The sequence below is a fragment of the Cupressus sempervirens genome, chromosome 3 (assembly GCF_028749045.1).
Source record: "Cupressus sempervirens isolate cs-2001-9-10 chromosome 3, ASM2874904v1, whole genome shotgun sequence".
Lineage (NCBI taxonomy): Eukaryota > Viridiplantae > Streptophyta > Pinopsida > Cupressales > Cupressaceae > Cupressus > Cupressus sempervirens.
In genome coordinates, this window is record NC_143120.1 from 85,110,985 (window position 1) to 85,134,582 (window position 23,598).

General features: G+C 39.8%; 1 long non-coding RNA gene across 4 annotated transcripts; it reads left to right on the forward strand.

Annotated features, from left to right (window-relative positions):
* Positions 1–494: 494 nt before the first annotated feature.
* On the forward strand, positions 495–22,639 carry LOC149564900 (uncharacterized). 4 transcript variants are annotated; one of them, XR_016361972.1, is made up of 3 exons: positions 495–1,318; positions 1,540–1,623; positions 21,965–22,579. It is a non-coding gene; the product is annotated as an uncharacterized LOC149564900 (long non-coding RNA). The 4 variants fall into 4 exon arrangements; XR_016361973.1 differs by having other exon boundaries at positions 505–1,318; positions 1,531–1,623; positions 21,965–22,639; XR_016361970.1 differs by lacking the exon at positions 21,965–22,579 and adding an exon at positions 20,685–21,893 and having other exon boundaries at positions 505–1,318; positions 1,531–1,623.
* Positions 22,640–23,598: the final 959 nt, after the last annotated feature.

A 23,598-nucleotide genomic window follows, 5' to 3' on the forward strand; every position in this document is an offset into this window, starting at 1 on the left:
TGCTATAAAATTGTTTTTTGTACTAAAATTCTTTCCAATTTTTGTCATGTTGTTCACACTGAGATCATATGTACAAATTAAAATTCATCTTTTAAATTTGTACGTATTTAATCAATCTTTTAGCTGCCAAAAAAATTGATAATAGTTGTCCACATTATCTTCTTTTGTGTTCTCTAATCTATTATATTTATAAAATCAGTCGAATTGTCTATTGCATTTTCAACATAATAAATTTTTGTTATATTTATAAAATCAATCGAATTGTCTATTGCATTTTCAACATAATAAATTTTTGTTTTAATTCTGAAAAATGTTATTTTATTTAGACATGTATAAAATTAACACTTGATCAATGTATATGTCAAATGAGATTCTAAAAATGAATCCAACAATAGTTTCCATTAAATTGACATCAAATTGCTTGACATCATTTTTATTCATATATTTTTCATCTCTTATAAAAAGACATCAAACTTTATTTAGTTTTTTCATTTATCGCAAATTACAACAGGGTTTCAAAATTTGCTCCTATTTGACGCTTAGAGGGCGTCCCGGAAGTTTGGATCCATTTCCACCATCAACCATTTACCTTGATTCGGTGAATGATGCCGAAGAGGCCTGCCCGAAAAAGCATGGATACCTAAGCATGCTAATTCGAAACAGAGGTCTGAAGAAGATGGTGCTAAAATGCACCGATTGAGATGTAGATCAAATTCCATAGCCTGTCCCAGATTATGTTCCATTGCCGAAGGCACCCCCTTCAATTTGAGAGCCATAGCCTGATATTTCAGATCCTGTCATTACAGATTGAGGACCTATAAGTAGTTGCAGTTAAATAGGCATATAAGCCACCAGTTCCAGTGATTGGCTTATTAATGTGTCATATCCCTATATGTTCCTATTGATATTGAGGCTCGTCGTGCAATAAAAAATGCAATAGAAGCTTAGGCGTTGCATGTCTGTGGTCATTGCATATCTATGGTCTGTAGAACATTGAAGAAAGAGACCTATTTTGGTGGAATAGCGTATGCCTATTTTTGGGGCAAAATTGGCATACCTATTCCTATTCTTAATTCCTATTTGACCACCCAAACAGAGTGTTGAAAATTTTAGGGATCTGTCAATGCCAATTCCACCTGTATTCCGGCTGCCAAACGTAAAAGATCGCCACGATTGCTCCTCAAAATTATTTCTGGGTGCCTTAGGGTTACTGGGATATCAGATAGTGGGTTCAGTTTGAAGAGCATAATCATTGAGCAAGGCATAGTCGTCTGAGAAGAGCTGCTGATCAGGGAGTACACCATTTCATGGCTGGCAGGTTTTTTTTCAACCCTCACTTTGTTTCCATATAATTTTGCTTGAATCTGGTTTACAATAGCATATTCAGGCCCTGAAACGTTTTGAACTGTCTAATAAAACATTTGTAAGGTTTGAAGGCTATGTCTTTCTTTGAACAATCGGAAAAGAAAAAGTCAAGGTTTGAATCGGCATACATCACATATGAGTGTCTAAGTTTTGTTGTGCTGAAAGATTCTGCAGGGAGCAACAACAGAGGTTTTCCTTCCCTCTTACAGCAAGTAGCTCACTCCACATCCACAGGACCATACTCTTTTTTGGCGTTAGGTGAGTAGATTTTTAAAATTAATTTTCGCTCTTTCTTTTGATACTGAAATGACATGGTTTGTGATCAACATGACAATGAAGTTTTGATAGTTTTGTGGTTTTAAAGGATGTAAATAACCAGCCCATGGAGCTGTGCATTTGTAACTGAGAACTTGAAAGTGACTGATTTTCTCTTTCTCTGTTATTTTCTCTCTGATGTTTTCTCGTTTTTTTGAATTTAGAATTTGGGACTGAGGCAGTTCTCGAAATTTTTTTGTTTTCTTCCCAAACCCGACGATTTCTGAATAGCTTTTGCAGAAGTAGAGTACGGCCAAATTGAAACAAATGTGTTAAGAGTTCAGAGCCATGCCCATACAGTCCTCCTACTTCAAAACCCCAATTTTCACAGAGAAAAATTTCTGTCATAAATTTCCAGATCCGAACCTCTGTAGCACATTTTGAAGGGAATTGCGATTTAACAAAAGAGTTTTAAGGGAAACTTCAGAGGGAAATTCCCCCCCACCCCCCCCTTCCCCCTTCGAAATTTAATATAAAATTTGACAGTAGATGGAATGGGCCAGTATTCATGGACATCTGTCAATGCATAACTAACAGAGGGGTTGTGATGTAAAATTATTGGTGAAAACAATATAGCTGATGCTTTCTACTTCAAGATTGCAGCACACAAGATGTAGTTTAAAGTATAACTCAAGTCACGAAGATGAGCAAAAAGTGCAGATTGATTTTAAGTGCAAGTTATAACAGGCTGCAATAGATGAAAATAAGGGGTAGTAACTCATGCACAGGGACCACAACCAATATAGTCAAACTGAACATGGATAGAGCTGATTGTGCCTAGACCCGTTCTTGGAGAACATGGCTACCCATACAAAGACATATGGTTTTATTATTATTTTTACTTTTGTGGTGTCATTGATTTTAGTAGATTGTATTATTAATGGGAAAGCTAAAAAATTGAGCAATAGTTGCGAACGTGGTTGCTGTGCCTCTGTGATTTTGGTATCCAGTTTAAATCTATATATAAAAATTAGTTGGAGACATATTTTTCAGTTAAAATAGCATTTAAAAAAATCTAATCAAAAGCACAATATAGGAAATGAATTGAAGAGAAAAAATAGAGGATTTAATCAGGTCATTTTACAATGGAAAGCAAACAGTGCCCCGACAAAGTAAATAATGAGACACAAAATAAGTTCCTTATCGCACTTACACTAACAGAACTATTGAGTAATAATGTTTTCAAGCTGGTAACTATCAAGGGATAAAATTTGATATGCTAGAAGTTAATATTTTTAAATTACAAAGAACTGTAGAGAATGTTTGACATGGGAAATGATGTAGGGAAATGCCCGAGAAAGAATGTGTGTAATTGCATTGCATGTTAGTTCCAGAAAAATTCTACCAATTGAATTTATGCAGATCCTGGTCCTCCACTTCAGAAAGCTCAGAGTTTAGTTCCCTTCCACACATGAATGCTGCCCTGAGAGGAAATTGTTTCAAATTTTTTTGGCATTAAGATATGCAAAATTTGAAGAGAAGCAAATGCGTGTGCTCCTCACCTGACAAGACAATATTCATTTAAAGCTAAATAATTCCTTGTGAAGCCAAAGTCATAATATATAGAGTTTTAAACTCTCTAGAAGTGTAGTACATACGTGAACTAATTTTTGTCTGATTAAGAAAAGCAAAACATCTTATGACAACATATTCAAATGAGAAAAATACGGCAATTTGACCAAATGTCCAAAAACCAGTTACATAATCTATAACTAACAGAATAGGTCGTGAGATCATAGTTGGAAAATTTGCAAAAGTCAAAAACTCGCCAAGGTCAGAAAAATCAATTCTGGGAAAACTTGGCCAGTTTTCAGCAAAAACTAGACAACTTAAAAATTGCTAAAATTTAATAAGAAATGCAGTTTTTCGCAAACTTCAATGATAAGATACATCCAATGAGTCATAAATGAGAACACAAAATAAACAAGCTTAGTCTAGATATATTTAAACATAAAGTGGGTACAAAATTGCATTCTCTTGAGGAATACTCATGGCTGGAAGCAAAGTAGTAAATAATTTATGTAAAACTAAAAGTAAATACATCATTCCAATTACAAGTTCCCCTTCTCAGTTCTAATAAAAACTAAGGGAGAGGTAGAACTAGAGGGTCTAATCTTAGAAGTCTGCACTGGCCATGATTGCCTTCTTGCTCAGTATGTCTAACTTAGTTTGTGGCTTGTCCTCAATCCTAGATATAGCTCTACCTCTAGCTTCTCCTGGCACTAGCGGTGACTATTCATTCAACTTAATGTCATCCAACATGAAACCAAATCCACACCTTACTCCATAGCCTGCCTCTTCAAATCATTAATGTCATCCGCTTCAAAAGTTTCACTCCAAACCCATTGCAAATGTGCTTCAAACCCACCTGAAGTCAACTTCAAATCGATTGAAATCAGTTTACAAGTGTTTGGAAGACTTTTCCCATCTTAGCTAAATACAAGTGAAGAAATGAGAAATGAAACTGATTTGGACCTTTTTTTGGCTTTTAACTGCTGTTATAAAACTACGACCAAGTTTTTAACAAAAACTAAGCAAGTAATTGACAAGTTCTTGCCAAAAATTCTACAAGTTTTTTGCTCTAGTAAAAGTCACAAAAACTCTCCAAGCCAGAAAACTTGGCCAGTTTTTGCAACTGAAAGAGTACTATGCCAGTAGTCCATCTATGCGTGAGATGACTGATAAGTAAATTATTGGTATTTTACTCCAGCATGGGCCAGAAAACTTGGCCAATTTTTGCAACTCAGAGAGTACTATGCTAGTAGTCCATCTATGCGTGAGATAACTGATAAGTAAATTATTGGTATTTTACTCCATGCATGGGCCAATTGATAATCAACAAATGAACATTAATGATAATCTAGTTACCACATTTGTATGTTGAACCTATTAGGATAATAGATAGTTTCTATTATATCTATTTAGTATCTAATGGTTATCTATTGTAATCTTCTATAAATATTAGAATGTTTCTAATATTTAGTTTTCCGTTTCTAGAATAGAATGTTTCTATTCTTTAGGATTGTTTCTTAAGGAAACATCGTTCAATCTCTTATATAAATTGATCTCTTGATCACTGTTAATAACAAACAAATATTTTTCAATTACTTCGTAATATGGTATTTAGAGCCAATACTCTAAATTTTTTCAAAAATAATTATAATTTCTTGGTTGAAATTATTTGCCTTTTATTTTCGAAATTATTTACATGCATATTTGCTTCCAACTCTCAATAATCCGACTAGGGCTTCCGTTCTAAGAGATCTGAATCCGCTAACTTCCGATTCTTGGTGGGTTTTTCCAAAGCTCAACTTGGTTGTCGTCAGATTTTTTTGGGTGCCTCAATTTTTGAGCCAGCCGATTTAGAAACTGACAACATATTTTTTTTGGATTTTTCAAGCTCTCTTCTAGGTCACCTTTCAAATTTTCTAGGTATCTACTTTTTGAGGGTTGCATGCACTTGCATGTTTGTTGTACATACTTGCATGTTGTTTGCATGTGCTCCTTTAACATGCAAAGTCTTGTGTTTTGCCTCCCTTAAAAATTTGGGTGGGTTTTCATAATTTTTTTCCTCAAAATAAAAATAAAAATTCTAATTCTGTAATTCGCAAAGTTGTGTGAGATTCCTTTGTGGGTTTGCAGTTTTTTCCTCAAGTTATCTGTGGGGTTTTACCGTTTTTTCCGTAAAAAAAGCGAAGCTTTGTAATGTTAGGTTTTGATTGATTTTTCACCACAAAAATCATGTTGGGTTTTGATTGATTTTTCACCTAAAAAATCATGTTGGGTTTTGATTATTTTTCACCTCAAAAATCATGTTGGGTTTTGATTGTTTTTTTCCCTATGTTCCACAGAGTTTCCAGGATGGGGATGTTTTAGGGGACGGGGACGTGTTTCCGGTACGGGTACGGGTCGAAGCCAAAATTTAGGGGACGGGACATCAGGGGACGGCGATTAAAAACATAGGGGATTTTTTTTAATATAGAGACAAAATTCAAATATGTATATCACAACATTGATAAACCATTCACCATAGACATTTTAGAAGATAAATACATGGAATATTATCAAATGGCAAATACTAAGTGCTTCCATTATAACAATATCACATACATATATAGCAAAAATTAAAATGCCTAAGGGCTTCAAGTATCATGCTGAAATCATGCTGAAATAAAGAGAAGTCCAACTAAAATAGTTAGTAAATAGTACATACCAAACACAATCTTTCCTCACTAAACACAATCTTTGCTCATTGCTGCTACTGCTCTTATGTTTTTTTTCCTTCCTTTTAGCAAGTATGTTAAATCGAAAAATGAGTAGAAGAGTTAGTGTTTTAATGGACCAAATATGGGTTGCATATTGTTATCATGTCTTTAAGATGACTAGGGGCCACACGAACAACAAAAATTAGAAAAAAATGTTTTTTTGGGGATGGTTTGCCTTTACTGGATTGATTGGAAAAAAGGGGACGGCCAGCAGTTTCGGGGACGGATAGGGGACGGCAAAACCGTCCCCGATACTGCTGGCCGTCCCCAAGTTTCTTGCCAAAAAAAATTGGCTGTTTCGGGGACGTTTCTGAATTTTTCAAAAAGGGGACGACTCAAGGGACGGCAAAAATCCGTCCCTGTGTCCCCGTTTCGTCCCTGGTACGGGTACGAGGGTAAAACCCCAGGAAATGCGTCCCCGTGGAGCATAGTTTTTTCCATCTCAAAAATCATGTTGGGTTTTGATTGATTTTTCACCACAAAAATCATGTTGGGTTTTGATTAATTTTTAACCTCAAAAATCATGGCTTTTTGCGGTTCGTGTTGGAGCATTATCCAAAGTCCCAGTTTCAACAGTCTTCTTAGCAGACACACACACACCCAACCCGAACCCAGTCCAAATTGTTTTTGAGCGAATGTCAAACCAGAATTTCGAACCAGCATACGAACTGGAATCCGAACCGGCAACTTAGATGATAATGAATATGTTCAAGATCAAGTAACGTGCCCATCAAATGGTTGTATAACTATTGATACAGTCCAGTTTTCAGTTTATACTATTGAGGGAGATTCATCCCATGAACACACACACACACACACACAAAACGAACCCGAACCCAGCCCAAATTGTTTTTGAGCGAATGTCAAACCAGAATTTCGAACCAGCATACGAACTGGAATCCGAACTGGCAACTTAGATGATAATGAATATGTTCAAGATCAAGTAATGTGCCCATCAAATTGTTGTATAACTATTGATACAGTCCAGTTTTCAGTTTATACTATTGAGGGAGATTCATCCCATGAACACACACACACACACTCTCGCACACACACACAAAAAAAAATCTTGTATGAACGAACTCAAAATGAACCCGAACCCAGCCCAAATTGTTTTTGAGCGAATGTCAAACCAGAATTTTGAACCAGCGTACGAACCGGAATCCAAACCGGCAACTTAGATGATAATGAATATGTTCAAGATCAAGTAACATGCCCATCAAATTGTTGTATAACTATTGATACAGTCCAGTTTTCAGTTTATACTATTGAGGGAGATTCATCCCATGACTTTGGTTTTCAATTTTATCAGAAACTTAAATTTAATATTAAGGGAAAAGAATCAGTAGTTGTGTATGGTGTACTAGCTCCAATGAATAAAGTGCAGGGCAGTGTTTTTCTGAGATTACTTTGCGGGGACCATAGAACAATTAAAAAATAGGTACAATATGGTTGAATAGACAGTGGAAGATGCAAACTTAGGAGCATATATTGTGCGTAGCTAGAGTCATTGCTTCCTTCTGTTGTGCAAAAAGGCATATGCACACTGAAAAGCTTGTCTTTTTTGGAATCAAAATACTACCACATATTTAGAAACCTAAGTTTTGCTATTATTAATTTTTAAAATTTTGATTTAAGACTAAGGAATTCCTTATGACTTTTAGCTTTCTCCATCAACCAAAGAAAGGTAGGGGTCAACTGTTCTATTTAGTCCAGTTTTGAGTTGATGGAGTGCATTGTAATCATTTTTCTTCTCTGTGAGTAAGAGTTGCAGAAGACAAAGGTGCTGTGCTCTGTTGACAACTACCATGACCATTTTTATATGAATTCGGAATGAATGGATAATTTAGACCTCAGATCAAGAACACCTTATGCCAAAAACTCCCAAAAATGCCTTCATGAATGTGACTGCAGCTCACCACAATTGAAGAAAATAACTGAGTTTTATATCCAAAATTCTTCCTCCACATACAGGCTTATGAGGAGAGGTTTAAAGCTTTTGTTACACCATTGAATCTGATAGAAGGGAAGCCCCGAAAACTTTCGAAACCAGAGATTTCTTTAAAACCTACAATTAACAATCCCAACAAAGAATCTTATGTAATGCTACTACCATTTCATATTTATCATCAATCACATGTGCTGGCTGTTATTTTCACTTGTAATTCAAAATTGTTTTAGTAGTCCATATAAATCATGGTTTACTTGAATATTACATTTCAATTGCACACAATTACTATAGGACTATACTACCTAAAGGAACAATGCATTATTTTAATCATACAGCTTCATAGAAATAAATACATTTATTATAAGTCACAGCTATACAGAAGTTAGCAAGAGATGATTAAATTTTAACTAACTAGACATGGAAATGAAGAAAGAAATTACTCCAACATAATATTGGACATTATGTTTCAAATCTAACTATATATTCATTTATTGTCTTCTCTTCTCAAACTATAGGGAAAAAGAAAAGTCCAGTTTTAGGTGCGGCATTGAAATACTTTTAACAGAAATTTATAGAGAGATTATTGTTGGTTGTGAAGGAACTTTTCCCAAGTAGGGTGGTTTATTCATCTCTACGGTAGTTATTTTCCAGTGCTGAATGTTCAAAAACTGTAGGCGCAGGTTTGAACATCAATTTTGAAGGTTTTACCAAGTAAAAAATGTGCAGGCATGAGTGTTTTACTTCTAGGGTGACTCCATAAAGAGGATTTCAATCAACAGTAAGTTTCTGCGAAGATAGGCGGTTGTGTTCCTCACGGTCGTGGGAATTCTCAGAGCACATTAACATTCAGAAAATAACTCTAAATATACTAATTTAATATTGGCAAAAGGGGATTTTAGGGTTCTTGTGTATAAAAAAGGAATCACTGGGAACTGATGGAGGTTTATTTGATGTGTGGAGGCTGCAATTACAGTATTGTGGAATCTGCCATTGGTGCTTGGGTGTGAGAATAAGGGCTCACAAGCATCTTGAAGATGTGTGATTGCTGAAGATGGTTTTGGTCTATGTTAATTGCAGTACATACACTTTCAGATTTCAGTCATTTTGATCATACAAAGTGCATACCGGTGCATTCGTGGCCACTTGCTGGGAAAGCAAACAATATATTTTTTAGTATATTGGGGACTTTTCAAAGGTTAGGAAAGAATCAAATTGTCGTAAACCCTGCTACTCTTCACCAAGTTTTTACTCTCTTTAATGCATTTGGTTAGACACTTGTCATGAAGGTGTAATTGAAGTATTCATGAAGGGGTTTGGAACGGATATACTTAGAAATAAATGGATTCAATACTTGAACAGATCCCTGTTTACCGTATGGATTAATTAAGGATTGCACACAAATAATGAACACGAACTTGAACAGCGGAACTCTTCTTATTATTCGCATATGCCAAGATACTACATAAGGTTCTTCTTCATGATCATTATAATGATCCCGAAGGGAGATATAAATACTGTCCGAGGAACCTTCTCGAAGGTATCCATCGGCCACATACAACATTTTAACTACAATAATAGAACCTTCTGGATACATCCCGATACATGTCGGCTTGACGGCACACATCCCGATACACTGACAGAAACCTCCGGATACACCGTCGGAAACCTCCCGATACATCGTCGGGAACATCTTGAAACACCATCGGGAACATCCTGAAACACCATCGAGAACATCCTGAAACACCGTCGGGAACCTCCCGATACACCGTCGGGAACATCCTGAAACATTATTTCCTGACGACATCATCCCCCCAAAAAGAAAAGTTGTCTCGCGACGACTAGAAAACAAAAAACAACATGGACGTAAACATCATCAACCCGAAGGCTGAGTCTCAAACTGTGACGATCGGCTGCGTCGAAGCTGATACACTTGATCTGTCCGTATCTGCAAATCAGCTCTGATCTGTGAGTTTTCTTCCACCATTTCTTTCAGCATCAAAGCAACCTCCTGACACTCAACTTCCTTCTGATCGTGAGCCTGTTGCGCTGAGTCCTCTTGACGTGCTGTTGCCAACTGCTGTTCGATTGCTGCTAGTTTCTGCTCCACTGTGGTTAACTGCTGTTCTGCCTGCTGTTTTCCTCGCGTACTTTCCTCGAGCTGTGCTTACAGCGCTGTCTACCGTCAGCACCATTTCTGCTATGGACTTGCTTTGCTCTGCAATGACAACCAAGCGAGAATGAATATCCATGTCCTCCGTCTGTGCTGGTAGAGGATCTGACGCTTGCACTTCCGTGGCCACCTTCTTGGCTGCCGTTGCACTCTAATCCTCCCCTTCAAGTGATGCCGGTATCTCGACTATCTCACTGTTGGACCAATGGGCCTCCAAGGGTGTGAGCTCTTTCATGGGAGACTGAATGGAATGACCTCTGGCAACAGGGGCAAGTAGTCGGCACCTTAGGTACTCACTCGCCCGACTTGCTACACTTGTTGCTGGAGCTTGGGGTGCCGCTTCAGGGATACTGGAGTGAGCACTCTGATCCTCACTTAGCAAAGTGTCTGCTATAGTGACTACTGCATTTGACCCAATCACTTCCAGCCGAACTTGCTCCTGCGTACCTCTCCTACTGACTCCTTCCTCTGTCACAAGCTTCGCCACAGGAAGTGGCTGAGGGCAAACTCTCTAGTATAGGTATGGGAGCCGATTCGTGAACTGCTGGCTACGAACTTGTGGCTACAGGTACTGCTGTCCGCTGGCGCATTGCTGGCTGCACAGGTGCTACTACTGTTCATGACGTAGGATGTAGAGTAACCGGGGTCATTACCACTGGACGCCGAAACTGACCAAACCCTGGGATGTGAACATCTGCCATGGTGTGAATGTGGGGTGCTGAAATTACCGGAGCTGAAGTGATAGTTATAGGTGCAGCTGGTCGCGGAAAGCGAAGTGGGACTGCTGAGACTATGCTACCTTCCTCATCTTCTTCCTCCACTTCCTGCTCAACCTCCATACCTTCAGAGTCATCATCCTCATCGCCAGATGTGTCCTCATGGCCACTATCGGCGTTACCTGATTCCTCCATCTCCTGCTGTGTCCTCTTCTGGCCCCCGCTCTTCTGACCTATAGGTGTATCCAAATGCTTCCATTGCATTACGGGAGGCTCGCCAGGTACTGCCGGAGTCGGCTTAACTTCTAGCTGCTCATGGGGTATCGTCCTGGCCATGGTGTCCAAAAAGAGTCCAATGGCGTAGTGCGGCATATAGAACGTTTTGTGTTGTAAGGTCATGAACTCCTCCATGCGCGTGGCTAACAATGAAGCCCAATCATAGACCTTACCGTTCATGATTCCATTCATCATACTGACCAAGGGAAAGGAAATGTCAGATGCCCTGCTGGATCCTGTAAGCTTGCTTTTAACCACATCCATCAAACACTTCCAATGTCCGTCACGAATCTCAGACTTCCGCAGCCCTCTTTTCTTCGAAGCGTCCATGAGAGTATCGATGTGCTTCTGTACTTCGTCGTTACACACCATCCGTATGAGCTGCAACTTCGTCTCCTTGCTCATCTTTTTGGCTTTGCCATCAATCTTGGTTCCACCTTGTGCCGCCCCTGGTATACCAAAGACTCGTAAAATCAGTTGGCTGAAAGGATACCACTATGTCATACCCCAAATATGGAATTGAGCATTTTCGAGAATGCCTGTCATAAGCCTCAACCATCGGCCGCAAAACACCCTCAAAGTCTCTAATACAAAAAAGTGGCATTCGGATAGCCCACTCGACCTGTGCTTTCCTGATGCTTGCTTTAACCAAGTGAGTGTCTGGATATTCTTCCCACCATTTCCGACAGTCTCCTCCATTCAGCCCTTCAAAAGCTACAGTTTGTGGTGTTGTATGGACATCTGGCTGAGTTTGTACTTTTGCCCTATGCTTGCCTGTCTCCTTTCCCCGTGGCCGTGCTTGTGAGGGTCCTGCCTGCACCTCTTGATTCATGACTGAATCTTGTTCCAAGTGTTTCCTCCAAGCTCTCTTACCGGCTGATTGCATACTATGCCGTTTGTATGTTTCTTGTGCCTGTCGTACAGCTGTACGGATTCCTAAATTTCCCACGTATTTCTTACTGCTTGAAATTTGCCGATCCAAATGTATAACTGTTACAATAGCTCAGTGTAAGCATGGATGATGAGATGACGTGTCCTGCCTGTGTTACCTTGATAGGGGGGAACTTAGTTCTGCGGTGGCCATCAAAATTGTCTCTCATGCTATTACTTCTTGCTTACCCGGCGTGAAGGACAATTTGCGTGAAACTTTACCCCGCCTGCTAGGACCCAAGGCTCTGTGCAACCCTCTTCATCAGCTTCACCCTCAAAGCACTGTAACTCCTATTGTAAGTGCCTTCCGATGAAAACCTTGAAAGTACTACTTCCAAGCTATGGTCTAGACGGCTTCCAAATACTGACTAACGGCTTACAAAAGGCGTAGAGACACTTGAAGAAACCCTCTAACGATACTGCTATAGGCAAGGGCAAGAACATATGCAAAATGTGGCCTGTCAAGTATCCAAACAGAGGAGGGCAGATGATAACCTGAAAACTCTCCCCTACGTTGTTTTACTTATTCACCATGTGAAGGCCTTGATGAAGCTGTAGCAGCATGAATAGATACATGCGAAAGTCGATGCTGGTGGCGACTTGCTTTGTTGCGATTGCTGCCCTCGAACTTATCATTTTCAGTGTCTTGACCTACCCCTTAAGCGCACTTCTCCTGGAAAGTGGCACTGCCCAGTTTGTCGTGAACAATTTGAAGAAGAAAAATCTTAAGTCCGTCATCTACAGAATCCACGCGATCAAGAACTAATAAAAGTCAGGAGGAATCAAAGTCGAAGCCAATGGTTTCTTCGTTCTTGCCAAGCTCCGCCAAATGAAGAGAACTCAAATCTGAGAAGACCAATGACGCTCCATGTAAGAAGGTTCCTGCCGGTTTACTTTCTCGCCCTACGCCCTCTCTCTCCTAATCCGTAAGCACCGTGCTGAGAACAGCTGATTCGAAATGGCCTTTGTGTTCAGCTTTCAGACTTCTCTTAGTCGAATGGCCTCTCTTTGCATTTCTTACTCTTATATAACCAAAATAGGACCATACGGTGACATGGACAACACCGTACGGTGACATTGTCCAGAAATAACCGTACGGGTTTATCTTTTTTTAAAAAAAATTTTATTTAATTTTTTTAAATTTAAAAAAAAAAAAAAAACAGCAGAGTCAGTTTCTCTGCGATCGTTAGCATCGTTGATCTGCATCGACGACGGGGTCACCTGGAGGTCATTTTCCGACACCAAAGTCTTTTGACCGTGGTATACCTTGAGCTTTGAGCCATTTACCGCCTGGGGCACTTCTTGTCCATCTAAAGTCCATAATTTTATTGCTCCATTGTCTCCTACTTCCCGAATCTGATAAGGTCCAGCCCACTTAACTTTGAACTTGCTCGGCTTGATCTCATTCCGGCCATCGTACTTCAACACCCACTGTTCGGGCTGAAACCTATTCAATTTCAAGTGCTTATCGTGCCACGCCTTTCGCCTGTTCTGGGTTACTTCAGTGGCCCACTGTGCTAACAATCGCTTTTCCTCCAACCTATTTAGTTTGTACAGCCGCTCCCTTAAGCTTTCCATGTCGCCCAACTTATTTTCTAGCGCTATCCGCAAGCTTGGTATCATGAATTCTGCTAGTACTACAGCCTCTTGTCCGAACATCAATTGAAACGGCGTGTATCTTGTTGTAACTTTATACGCCGTACGATAAGCCCATAGAGCAAAAGGTAATTTCTCCTCCCAATCTTCTCCTTCAACTGTGCAAGATTTGTATATAATTGATACCAGGATTTTGTTGGTAGCTTCGGCCTGTCCGTTTGCTCTTGGGTAGTACGAACTTGACAGTGAATGGTAAATTTTGAACTCCGTGGTGAGCAGTCGGATCACATGGTTTACAAAATGTCTTCCTCTATCGCTTGTTAATTGTAATGGAATGCCGTACCTGGTAATAATTTGCTCATAAATAAACCGTGCTGTACTTACCGCTGAGTTGTCTGGTAGTGCATGCGCCTCCACCCATTTAGTCAAGTACTCCGCGGCGACCACAATGTAACGGCACCTTCTGATTTTGGTCGTCTTCAGGGGCCCTATGAAATCTAAACCCCATCGTTTAAAAAGCTCTTGAGCATGAGAGGGATTCAGAGGCATGAAGTCTCTCTTCAAGGGTTTCCTCGTGCGCTGACACGTATCGCATGCAACGACCCATTCCTTGGCATCATTGTATACTGTTGGCCACCATAATCCTGCTAGAAGTATTTTTCGTGTAGTTGTGTCCGAGCCCATGTGTCCTCTTGCCGGTCCTTCATGCGCTTCCTTCAGTACCCGTGGAATTTCTTCCTCCAGGACACAACGCCTCAGGATCTGATTGCGTCCCATTTTATACAATAGTCCATTAATCAGCTGAAATGTTCCACTCCGTATCACCAACTTCCGTCTTTCATTGGATGGCATGGTATCTGGAAACTGTCCCGTGGACAAGTATTCGCCGATGCTTGTATACCACTTCGGTAGTGCGGCAATCTGGAACAACTGTGCATCAGGAAAGTCATCATTCACACTGTTTCCCGGTTCTCCTATTTTGATACGTGACAAGTGATCGGCGCTTACATGTTTCTTTCCTGGCCGTACGATGATCTTGAAAGTAAACTCTTGCAACAGGAGTAACCATCGGCTGATCCTTCCTTGAATGACTGGTTTATTGATCATATATAACAAGGCCCGATGATCGACATAGAACACAAACGGAGTAGCCAACAAGTAATGTCAGAATTTCTGCACAGCATAGACCATCCCCAATGCTTCCCATTCGGTCGTACTATAATTTTGTTCTGCCTTTGATAGTAACCGACTGGTGAAGTAGATCGGATGATCCAACCCGTGGCTTCTTGTTTGTGTGAGAGTTGCTCCGATCGCATAGTTAGATGCATCAACATGCACATGAAACTCCTTATTCCAATCCGGGTAGGCTAGTATGGGTGCAGTAGCCAACCTCACTTTGAGCCCTTCAAATGCTTCATCCTGATCCTTTTCCCAGCGGAATGATTCTCCCTTGCACGTCAACCTGTCCAATGGATATGCTACCCTGGCAATTTTTTTGATGAAGCATCTATAATAGCCTATATGTCCAAGGAAAGATTTTACCTCCGTTACATTGGTAGATGGCTGCATCTCCAATCTGACTCGCACTTTGTCCGGATCTGTCTTTAGTCCCTCTTGACAGACTATGTGTCCGAGCAACCTGCCCTGGGGAACCATAAATTTGCACTTTTTGGGATTTAGGGCCAGGCGCGCACGTCGGCACCTTTCCATACACTCGCCCAATGCTGCCAGGTGTTTGTCTTCCGCACTGAACACCGACCAATCATCCAAAAATGCCTTGAAGTTTCCGACGGACATCTTATAAAAAATATGTAGTATGATGCGTTGAAACATTGCAGGCGCATTGCATAGACCGAACGACATCCGATTATAGGCATACACCCCATCTTCTACGACAAATGTCGTCTTCAGCTTATCCTCCTCTGCGATGGAAATCTGATTGTAGCTGGAAAAACCATCCATAAATGAATAGATCTCGTGTCCCGCTACCTCTTCCAGGATGCTGTCTGTGAATGGAATCGGAAACGGATCCTTGATGGTGACGACATTTAGGCATCGAAAATCAACACATATTCGGATCTGAGTGGAGTCCTTTTTCAGTGAAATCACTATCGGAGATACCCATTCACTGGTCTGTACCTTGAAAATAATGCCGGCCTTAACATTCGATTGATTTCCTCCGTAACTCGTGCCGCATAATTTTTGTTCATTCTGTAGGGCCGCTTTCTTATAGGTATTGCTCCTTCGCTCAATTGAATGCGGTGCACGCACAACTCCGGCGGTACTCCTTTCAGGTCCTTGTATGTCCATGCAAACACATCCTTATACTCCAAAAATATTTTGAATGCTGCTGCCTTTAGTACTGGGTCCTAGTTGTCTCCTACCAGTATGTTCCGTGGTTCGGCTTCATCGCCCAAATTCATGGTCTGCAATGCGACTTCGTTGTATTTGATGGGTTCCCCTTCAGAGAACTTATGTGCCGCGGTCACATCGAGTGACGCATCGCCTTCCTTCAGTTCAGTAAACTCCTTTGGGAATTCATCATTACTGTATCCTTCTATTGTTAATACGTTGCAGCTCTGAAACAATTCATAATCTTCTATCTGCCAATGGTATAGACCATTTACTGAATCCAATTCATCATCTCCTTCCAGTCGTAGAATTCCCTCCTGATTTGGTTCCATGCTTTGCTCCTTTTCATCTTCTTCGCTTTCGGAGTCTGACGATAGGGCTTCTTCCCCGACCATCTGAGTGTGCAAATCGATAACATACTTCCGGCCTTTGCTTTCGAGCGATAAAGTATTTTTCTTCCAATTGTGCTTTGCCTTGGCTTGTATCAGCGACCCCCGACCCAGAATAGCATCATAGCCTTCTCGCCTTAGAGGAATCACCACGAAGTCCAACAGGAATGGTTGTGTTCCAATTGTCACTGGTTGCGCTGTGAGTATTCCCAATGGCTTGATTCCATGTTGATCGATTGTTAGCAAGTGGAAGGTAGGTGGCCACAATGTCGGCTGTCCCAATTTCCTCCAAGTATCCTCTGGTAGCACATTGACACCAGACCCTCCATCCATGATCGTGTCTGTTAACACAGTTTCGAGAATGCCCATTTCGACAACCGTCGGATAGCGTCCAGATGAAAGAGCTAACAACATCGGGTCTTCTGTACTTGTGTTTCCCTGTTTCTCCTTTTCTCGCTCTACTGGTTGCTTAGCAATCGAGACTGTATTTGTGAGTGCCATACGGAGTTGAGGCATAGTGAGCAACAAATCATTGATCCTGACTGGTACCTCGGCTTGCAAGATTTGCATTACAATGTTTTGTTTTGCATAGTTTCGTACTGAGGTACCCGGTGTGTCCTTTAGGTGTGCCGTTTCTCCCTATGTTGCTTTTTGGATTTCTGTACGGGCTTCCTCCAGTCTCTTCTTTTCCTCCATTGGATCAGGGTAGAGCTTCGCCTGCTTCCGTGTGATAGCTAGAACTTCTTCCTCGTCTGTCCCGACGGCAATCAAGTTCACTCCGGACTTCGGGCACTTAGTATCATCATGATTGCCAGGCCCACACCATCGGCATAGCAACTTCGGTATGTTCGCCGTTGTACACTCTCGGGCGAAGTGACCCCACAGATTGCATGCGCGGCATTAAACTATTGGTCGGCCATTCGCATCATACTGGATCCGATTTCTTCCGCCATTATTGTTGCTGCCACTATTGTTGTTGTTGTTTTGACCATGCCGATTATTTCTGTATCCTCTCGATGTGGCACCTTCCGTACTGGTGTTCCCGTTCCCTCTTGACGGGGATGCCTCTTGTGTCAGGAACACTTGCTGCGGTGTTCTTGTTTTCAAATTGAAAGGGCATTCCTTTACCGAGTGTCCCATAATTTGGCAGATCTCACAATATTGCTCTTTCGGGCAGGATCCCTTTGTATGGCTTTCCTTCTTGCACTCCGTGCACCACAGTTCATTGCCCTTAGTCTCCTTGTTCATGTTCTTGAATTCCTTCATCATCCGAATCATGTCCTTTTGAAGGGCCTGAACCTTTTTGCTGCTGCCTTCGTTATCACTGCTATCTTCTCCTGAAGAGGCCTCGTCATCTGAATTGGATGATCTATTTTTCTTCTTCTTCTTAGTCTTCTGCTCACTTTCCAAATTCATTGCCCAATTATATGCTTCAATGTATGTCGATGGTGGCACGATCTTCATCCTCTTCCGCAGCTTTGGGTGAAGGCTTTCAATGAACCATCTCTTTTGTAACCCGTCAGCTGGCTTATTCTCCATCTTATTGATCAAGTCCTTTAATTTCCTTGCGAAGACTCGAACTGTTTCATTCTTCCCCTGCATAGTATTGAATATCTCCGCTACAATTTCATTATCATCGCGCAGGAGTTGAAATTCAGCGATGAACTCCTTTTTAATGTTCTCCCAACTGTTTAACTTTTGTGGATCGGTATTAGTAAACCAATCAATTGCAACACCCCGGAGGGTTGCCGGAAATTGCCTCATCCATTCATTTGTATCCGTTATGCCATTAGCTCTCCAAATCGTTTCACAGGTTTTACAATGTCGGATGGGATCAGCTGCTCCATCACCATCAAATTTAGGTAACTTCTCCTTTGGTCCCGCCATCCTGACGCTCACACTTGGTATTCCGATGCTCACACTTGGTATTCCGATGCTTACACTTGGTATCCCGACAGCTGTGTTTGGTGAAAAAGGGTCTACGTTAAGTGAATCTGTTCCTTCTGGAAGTGGATCCTAGACGAAGAGTGCACTCCACGCTCTTGCTCCTTCGGCACTCCGAGCCGTGCGAGTAGATTCTCTTCCGTCTAGACTGTCTTCCCTCAGCGAACACCAATTCAAAAACTCCTCCCTTGCCTCTTCCACCAATTCCACACACTATCACATCTCCTCCAATAATGCTTCCGCACTTATGCGTACATCGGCAACAATCTTCTGGAATCTCTTTCTGCGTTCAGCTTGCTGCGCCAAAATCAGATCGCCGTGTGCTGTGCATATTTCGTCCTTGTCCTTTACTTTGTTCTTATTCTTGTTCGGCATTACTCTTCATTCTCCTGCCTTTCCAGGTCCATCGGGCAACGACGCCAAATGTTTACCGTATGGATTAATTAAGGATTGCATACAGATAATGAACATGAACTTGAACAGCAGAACTCTTCTTATTATTCGCATATGCCAAGATACTACATAAGGTTTTTCTTCATGATCATTATAATGATCCCGAAGGGAGATATAAATACTGTCCGAGGAACCTTCTCGAAGGTATCCGTCGGTCACATACAACATTTTAACTACAATAATAGAACCTTTTGGATACATCCTGATACATGTCGGCCTGACGGCACACATCCCGATACACTGACAGAAACCTCCCGATACATTGTCGAAAACCTCCAGATACACCGTCGGGAACATCTCGAAACACCGTCGGGAACATCTTGAAACACCATCAAGAAGCTCCTGATACACCATCGGGAACCTCCCGATACACCGTCCGGAAGCTCCTGATACACCGTCGAGAACCTCCCGATACACCGTCGGGAACATCCTAAAACATTATTTCCTGACGACATCATCCCCCCCAAAAAGAAAAGTTGTCTCCCGACGACTAGAAAACAAAAAAAAACATGGACGTAAACATCATCAACCCGAAGGCTGAGTCTCAGACTGTGACGATTGGCTGCGTCGAAGCTGATACACCTGATCTGTCCGTATCTGCAAATCAGCTCTGGTCTGTGAGTTTTCTTCCACCATTTCTTTCAGCATCAAAGCAACCTCTTGAAACTCAACTTCCTTCTGATCGTGAGCCTGTTGCGCTGAGTCCTTCTCCTGACGTGTTGTTGCTGTTTATTACTAGATTCTTGTCTTCTCAAACTTATGCTATCAAAAAAGGTACAGAAATTTATTCAAACCTACTTATATTGCTGATATTCTCTATTAGATATGAATGCATTTAAACTTTTATCCCCCTGTATGCACCTTAATCTTTCAGATTTCTTGTGCATAATCTGACTACTCAAGTGTTCAAACTTATTGTTAATATTCTCTATTAGATATGAATGCATCTAAACTTTTATCTTCTTGTATTACTGATTTCTTGTGCATAATCTAACCACTCAAGTGTTCAACCAAGTTTGCAATTGCCACATTCATTAGCTGTCATCAACATCATTCATTTCCTTCTATTATATTGAAGTTGAATGAAAACGTGATTTATTTATAAACATATTAGGGGAAACGAGTAGTCACCCAGGCTAACTTTGTGCACCTACAGTTCCTAATCCGTATATCAAAATTCGCCGATTTTTTCGGTGAACTTCCGTAGGTGAGTGAAGAGCTTAAAGCTAACCTTTTGGCTTTCCCACATTTATGGAGCTCTTTGTAGAACTCATAGAGTGTGAGGTGGTCTAAAAGTGTCATTTTCAAACGTTCGCCTGATACCCGCTACTAAGACCCCCCAATAGCCCGTTCACCCAAAAAATAGTACTTTTTGCACAAATGGACCAATCAGCAACCAAGAAAACTAAAAAATAATCAACTATTAGTACATGTGTGATCGACTATTAGTACATGTGCAATCATTTTTTGGGGCTTTTTATGGCGGAAAATGCGAGGAAAGGTAGTGGTAATTAGATGGTGGACGTGACGGCAATGCGTACAAGGGCAGCAACTGGCTTGTTTACCCTACCTGTCATTGCCACACAATGGGTTCAATATTGTTTGTGCACATATTCTGAATGATTCTCTTTACACTTGCTTGCTTTCTTGGAAAACGTCAAAAGGAGACATGGCTATTTATAGTCAATCTGCATGCATTCTTTCCTGTGCACATATTCTGAAGGATTCTCTTACTCTTGCTTCCTTTCTTGGAAAACATCAAAAGGAGACATGGTTATTTCCAAATTCATGGCACTTTAGAATGCAAATGTATGCAATCCCAGTTTATTGCTTCTATCAATAACTTTACTGCACTATGGTTACTCTATGGTTATTGTATGCATTGTATTATATTATTTTGTAAAGAGAACATGTATTATATTTAATATACTAATTGAGAGATTTATGATGTTCGGCTGTTAGGTTCAAGGAAGCTATCCAAATTATCATCACATCAAAGTGTTTCAGAAACTCTCAAATATGTAATGAGAAAACACACTTTGTTCCTCCTCTTACGCCACAATGAGTAAATATGATATTGCTTATTCAATTTAGCTTTCATATTAATACCTCATTCCTCTTAATATAAAGTATAAATGATCTTTTGTGAAAATTTATTTTATTTTACATTTTATACGATTCGAGTACAAGTATAATATCAAATATTGTACAGCATATGCTCTTATCAGCAGAAACATTGCACAACATTGGTGCAGATGCTAGTTAAAATGACCTCCACAATTTATTGACAAACAAATAAAAGTCAGCCCATCGCCCTTTCAGCGGAGACAATTGGCAGACTATTTATATTGATTTCATTTAAGAAACTCACATAAAACATCGCAGATTTTATTATAATATCCCCATGGTGGAGAACGTTTCACACTGGCAACCTGAAGCGCTCGTTGCAGATTATATGTGATCTGAGTTGAATGAGAATGTTACAGAGAGCATTTTGAAGCGGCTTCCAATAGAGTCCGTTGCCAACTTTTGTAGAGTTTGCAAGCAGTGGAACAACCTACTGTTTGCTCAGTATTTTCTAACTTCGAGGAGGGAAATCTTCAAAGAGCTACCATGGCTCCTGATTATCAATGACCGATCAGATTGTTACTGATTAAATGTGGTAGCAAAGGGAGTGAAAGTGTTTCTTATTTATCGGGAGATATGCGGAACAGTAGGAGGATTAATCGTGACAAATAATGGCCAGTTTTTGTACAATCTGCTTAACAAAACACACAATTGAATTCAGGAGGGGAACACTATTAGAGAGAATTACATAAGGAATGCCATTATAACATGCAATCCAGCGACAGAAACCTTTGTTTTACTTCCATTTATGAGACTTTACACAGTGCATGGGACAACAGTGGGAGACATTCTATGGAAGGACGACCAATATCAAGTAGTAGCTGTTAACAAGACCTCCATAGAGGTTTATGACTGTTTGAAGCACTCATGGGTTACTGTACAACGTAAACTTCCCTGAAGTTTTCCAATGGATATAGTTTTCTTTAAGGGGTTTCTCTTTCTGTACGATGATCATTTCCAGTACTTTAAGAAGTCATGATAAACTGATGGTTTTCAGCATTAAAGAAGATTGCACATGTCACATGGTTAACTTATCTTTGCCAATGCCTATTTCACATCCTCTGTTGCGTCCTCTCATGCATGTGTGTGGTTTAACATTTATTCTTGCAATGCAGGATCCATTAAAATTATATTTGTGGGAGTTAGTGTACGGCAATAATCCAAACACAAGTTCAAATCTATCCTGGAAGGCGATTGGAATGATGCCCCAAGAGGTGTTCGACATTGCAACTGCAGGTATAGATGATTTCTATATAACAACCAAGTACCGATTCAAGTCCCTTGTAGTAGGGAACTATATCTGCTTCGTTAGAAAGCAAGGCAAAAATATGGTCTTCTTTGATACAGAAAATAGATCACGGAGTTGCTTCTCAGCTGTTGATAACGTAGAGGGCTTATCACATGTTGGTAATGCATATGTTTTGGAGCTGAGGCCTGATTTGGTTTTGCAGTAATTTTCAGTGGTGAATATAATACCCACAGAGAAAAACCCTACCAATTACAAGAAACCGTCTATATAGGAAAGTAGTTTGGTAGAAGTGTATTGGATTTGTGGCTAAAGACACGTAATAGCTTTAAGATCTCTGTATGTAGCTGGGTATGCCATCGAGATACTGTGATAGTTGCTCTTTTTATCTTTTGATGGACTGTAAGTCCTAATCATGACCATACTCATATGGTAAACAATGTTTACTTATTCAAATTGTGTATATCTAATGTCCGTCTAACTAGATGTTTGTCCATACATATAATTAAAATTTAATAAAAAAAAATTCCCCACTTAAAGTAAATGTATCTAATTGATTAACCACTTCAAATCTATTTATTGATTTTTTTTCCCATTCTTATCTTTAATTCTGAACAGTTGTTTTAATTTCAGTTGCTCTCCCAATATTTAGATGATAAAGAACTATACAACCAAAGTGTACAATTGCTAAATGAATACAATTTTGTTCCCAAAATAATCGACAATTAATAGAACAATAAAATAAAAATATAGTTGAAGTATCATTTAAAAATTTAACTTTTATACTTATAATTAAGGCACTAGTATTTCTTGTATTTTTACTTATTTGTAGTTCTTGTTGTAAAACTATCAAGAATAGTGTAAAATCTTATATATATGAATATTTTTTCCCCTATTTTAATTATCTCAGTTGCATCTAATTATTATTACGAATATCAAGTTCAATACTTCAATACCAGTGAATAATTAAATCAGATACAACTTATAAAAAACTATAATTGATGGTATTTACATATAAAAGTATTATTTTATATATAATTTAAAATTATAAATATTTTTTAAATTTTCAAAGTAGAATCATTTAAACTTCTCTTGCTTCTTTAACAACGGTAATATCTCCAAACTAAACATACATATTAGATCTTCCGTTATTAAAACTAAGAATTACTGTAGGTTCCATTGTAGTTCATCTAGCACTTGGGGGCATCATGTGTGAGGATCTACCACAAAGTACAATCGGACAATGACGATAATCCCTTAAGACTTCTCTTTTGATTGTACTTTATTGTTGTTATCTTCGTAAGCCCTCCAATGTGAATTCAAACTCATCTAAAGAGTCTAAATAATTGGGTTTTATTTCCCAAAAATATCCTATGATTTCTATAATGAATAAGAAATACTCTCATACTTTGATACTACTAGTGCATTTGGACAATGTGGAAAGAAGGTCTACATAATGAAAACTTTTATGTAATTTCCACCTCTATCAAAACATTTACTTGG